A 4,673-nucleotide genomic window follows, 5' to 3' on the forward strand; every position below is an offset into this window, starting at 1 on the left:
CCTGCTGCTCCCCAGGGCGGCGCTCGCGCCCTGGCCCTGCAGGAAAGGCAGGCACGCGGCAGATACTGCAGATGGTGGGTGGGCAGCTAGGGTCTGTGCCATGCCCAATGCCCGCTCCATCTCCAAGCGTGCTGCTGACCTCAGCAGGTTTCAGAAGCCGCACACCCTGACAGTCCACGGGCAGACCCCTGGACAAACAGAGGCGCCTCGCATCTCTGGGGAAGAGGATGGTTCGAGGCAGACAGGTCCCAAGACGGGGGCCATGGCTGCAAGGCCCTCCTGGCTGTGTGACTGAAATTCTACTCCTAAGGCGAAAGCAGCTTTTTATGCACTCTTTAAGTTAAAAGAAGTATCTGCAAACACCTTACTTCCTGGCCTCCGTCTCTCTACTTTTTTCTCAGCATATTAACGAAATCCACTGAGTGTCTCAAATCTAGTCACCTGCCTCTACCTGGCTGACCTCCACCCTGACCTCCTGCCTCCACTGCGTCTCACACCCAAACCTAGGAAACTGCCTGCCTGCAACACCCAGCCTCCCCAGGAAGGCCCAGGCACCCCGCAACGCCCCGGGAGGAGCACACACTTCCAGGCAGGTGCCCAGGGCTTCAGCCCAGAGCCCCAGCGGCTGTGGCCCGCGCCGTCCATTGCTGATATGCTCGCCCACTTGAGCCCTCCAGGGACCGTCACTCCAGACACTCCCTAGCAGCAGCACGTCCTCCACCCCGCCGTCCTCCCAAGGGCCAGACTCAGGCCTACAGCACGCATACCCCAACCCTGCCTCCTCCCTGGAGGCTGTCCCCTCTGCACTCTGGACAGCAGTCTGTCCAGCGGTCTGCCCCGCGCTTGCCCGGCGCACATTCACCTCTGATTCCACAGGACTTCTCTGCAGGAGGATTCAGGGTTTAGGGTATAAACCCCAAGCGTATGATGCAAAGCAGAATCCCACCCAGTTGCTTCTGAGCATTCTTCAGACGTATTCTGGTTACTTTTCAAAACCCCGCTACTGTCTCCAGGCATAAGCTGGTGTGAGACTGTGAAAAGCATACAATTCCTGAGCCTTCACAGGTGAGCTGGGAGCAGGCCAGGCAGGTGTCACCCACTTCACTCAACAGACCGGGTAAGAGATGTCAAGAGCCTTCTGGAACACAGGTCTGGTAAGCAGCAGAGACTCAAGAGGAGGACCATCTGACTCCAAAACTAAAGGCAAAACCCTTGTCCTCAAGCAGCTCACAATCGAGGGGGACGGGTGAACAGGTCCCCAACAGCAACCACCGAGAGACACGTTCATGCAGCGCGGCCCTCCAGGACGGGCGTCAGCCGGCTGAGTGCTGCAGGGCGACATCGGTGAGGCCACAGCGCTCCCCCACCCACTGGCTCCTGGAGCCTCATCCCTGCCAGCGGCGGAGACCCAGCACATCCCCAGACACCAGCCTGTTGGACTAGTATGATCCGGGCCAACAACACAGGTTACAGGAATGACCACAGCGGTCACGAAGGGTCACCTCCTCCCGGCCTGTCCTCAGAGGAGCCGTACGGGCCTTTCCGCACCCAGGTGCCTGCGGTGCCCACCCACTTCCCTCCGTCTCCCCTTCAAGCTGACGTTCTTAAATGGCAGTAAAAGGCCTTAAATCCTCTGAGGAATGAGAAAGGATTGCAGACAGGAGAAACACACACCTCAGAGCAACAGGACCACTGACAAGCTACCCTGTTGTTGAAAATCCGCCTGACACCTTTCACAGCACTGCCGGCCAAGTGTGAGCCAGGAACTGACAGACGGCGTGGCTCTGCAGTCCTGGCCCTTCTCGTTGGAATGGGCTTCACTCAAGAGCTGTGCATGAACTCCACAGGGGACAAAGGCTCAGGGAGGGGAAGAACCATGACCCTCCAGTCAAGTTTTCTCAACGTACAGACTACGTTTTCCTACAACCAAAACATAACTGCTCTCACTTTCTAACCAATATACGGTCATAACCTAATTAGAGACAAACCTTATCTTGGCCTAAAATAAAATACTGTGGCCACCAGATGCTAAAAGCCAACTGATGATAAAAGACCCTGATGCTGGGGAAGACTGAAGGCAGGAGGAGACGGGGACAACAGAGGACGAGAAGGTTGGATGGCATCACAACTCAAGCGTTGGTGAGTTTGAGCAAACTCTGGGAGACGGTGAAAGACAGGGAGGCCTGGTGTGCTGCAGTCCATAGGGCTGCAGAGAGTCAGACACGACTGAGCGACTGAGCAACAACAAAGAAACACTGTCTCCCAGAACACAGAACCAACCACGTGCACGCACGTGTGTGGACAGTCCCTTGTATGTGACCTCTACACACACAGCAAACCTCACGGACTCCTGTAGCGCACCTCAGCTGAAGACGGCCTTCCAAGTCTGGGCACGGGGTCAAACGGCAGGGTCGGATCTCACCAAAGTGCAGAAGGTGGAGTCAAAAGCCCAAGAATTCAGTTAATAAACGATGATGTCTTGAACCTGCTCTGACCCCACGTTCAAAGCTCCTTTCTGTGACATGACTTCAAGATTTAACTCACCTCCTTAGCACAGTGGTTCTCAACTGGGGGTTCTGACCTGGCCAACAGGGAGCATCAGCAATGTCTGGAGTCAGGTTCTATCGTCACAAGTGGGTGATGTCTGTGTGTGTCAGCGTGTGAAGGCGCTCCGGGGCAGAAGCCAGGGCTGCCGCTAACTCCCTACAACACACGGGCTGGTCTCCACGCAGTCACGTGCCCCGAAACGTCAGCAGTGCTGGGACGGAGAAAGCCTCCCCTGGAGGCAAGGCCTAACCATCTCATCAGCCCAGAGACAGACGACGGGCGAGCACACCTGCGCCCGGCAGGCGCTCGCCCGCTCGGCCCGGCAGACGCTCGCCCACTCTGCCACCAGGCCCTGCCGCGCGGAAAACGCAGGCTCGCTGCGCCTTCCCTCACTGGGCTCTGAGAGCCCAGAAAGACTACGTTCAAGCTGCATCATCAGTCAGGAGACGGAGTGCAAAGTCAGGAAACCAGAAAGGCTGTGACGTACTCTCCAGAGTACCTCGATCTCTTTGGTTTGTAAACTGAAGTTAGGGTGGCTTAGCTGGCCACCACCCGCCACTGGGATTCCGAGCAGCTCCCGCCTCACCAGTCCTTACAGGATGGCGCGGGCATGGTCCAGACTGTCAGTCAGCCTGTGCTTCAGGAGAGCTGTCGTTCACCAGCAACGGTCCTTCTGAACGCTCCATGAGACTGGGCTGATTTCAGGAGACTTTAAAAGAAAGGAGATTCGACAAAGAACAGGTCTAAAAGAGTCTCAATTTCTTCTATGGTTATCTCCTAGGTTTCTAACGCACTTCAGACTCTGGGGAGCCCTCTGTCCTCCTCCCCAAGCAAACACCGCAATCACACCAGGAAGCAGGCAGGGCAGACACCGTGAGGCTCCCTGTCCTCTAGGCCGGTGGGGAGGCCACAGGAAGGAGCCCCGGCCCACAGTCCAGCCCACCCTGCCCAGCCCAGACTTGTTCCCATCTGTGCCTAAATGATCGCTTAAGCATCCCGACCTGCTTGTGCTTATGCAGCGTGAAAATCATGTCCTACAAAGGAGCTCATCACGAGGGGGAAATTATACAGCGGGAGGACGACATGAGGAGGGCGAATCACACTCAACCTGGCCGCGCAGTGTGGCAACATGAAAATTCCTTCAGGCTTCACTTGCTCAGCAACTAACTTTTCCTTTCCTGACTCACACGCACGATTTATAATTACTGAACATCTGCCCAGTGCTGCCGGGGGAGCCCGCACCCTGCGCCTCAGGAAATGCACTTGGAGTGAAAGGCAGGAGAAATGAAACTGGAGCTCACTGCTTTTGCTTTCACGAACTGGCAACTGAGTCAGTTTGGCCACCTCAACTCTCACCTGCGTCAGCAGCGTTATTGGACCCTCTGTATAGAAAGCACAGTTAAGTGCGGCAAGGGATACGGAGCGAGCCAGGCAGTCCCTGCGCTGGGGGCACATAAGGCGCCCACCCTGGGGCGGGAGAGGGTCTAGTGAGTAACTCAGGAGCAAAGGGGGACCTCACCCGGACCCTGGGAAATGACAAAGACGTGATACCCTGCAAAATGGAAAGGCAGAGCACTGCCGAGCCAAACAACAGACTGGTGTTCAGTTCAGCTGCTGCAGGAGAAGGCATCCTGAGATCCGAGTTCAGAACTAAAAAGCTACTGGCTTAGGGAAGGAGAAAGCGCCTACCCGACAAGCTCTAAAAGAACACTGCAGCTCCCTCTAGGCGCCCGGCTGAGTAGAAACGAGGAACAGGACAGAACCAGGATGACTCCTATCAGCAGTCAGACAGCCGGCGGCGGCAGGGACCCTGGCCTGGACGATAGCTCCCCCCAGCACTGCCCGTGCCGGGTGGCGGCTGGCGCCCCTCCCGTCCCCAGGGAACCCGCAGCAGGTGCGCGCACCAGGCAGAACTCGGCCAGCACTGCCGGCCCCCGCACGCGTCTCTACACCAGTCTCAACCCAGGGCACTGAGCAGTCCGCTCCGGGTGTGCCGTGGGGCCCCGCGGGCCCTCTCCGAGCACACGCCTGTGCCCCGCGGGCCCCACCCGAGGGGCGCTGACGCTCCAACTCGGTGCGAACGCAGTCCCGCGGGCTGGGGGGCCTCGGCCCGGCGTCACGGGGCT

This window comes from Bison bison, unplaced genomic scaffold (genome assembly GCF_000754665.1).
Source record: "Bison bison bison isolate TAMUID 2011002044 unplaced genomic scaffold, Bison_UMD1.0 scf7180017845671, whole genome shotgun sequence".
Taxonomy (NCBI): domain Eukaryota; kingdom Metazoa; phylum Chordata; class Mammalia; order Artiodactyla; family Bovidae; genus Bison; species Bison bison.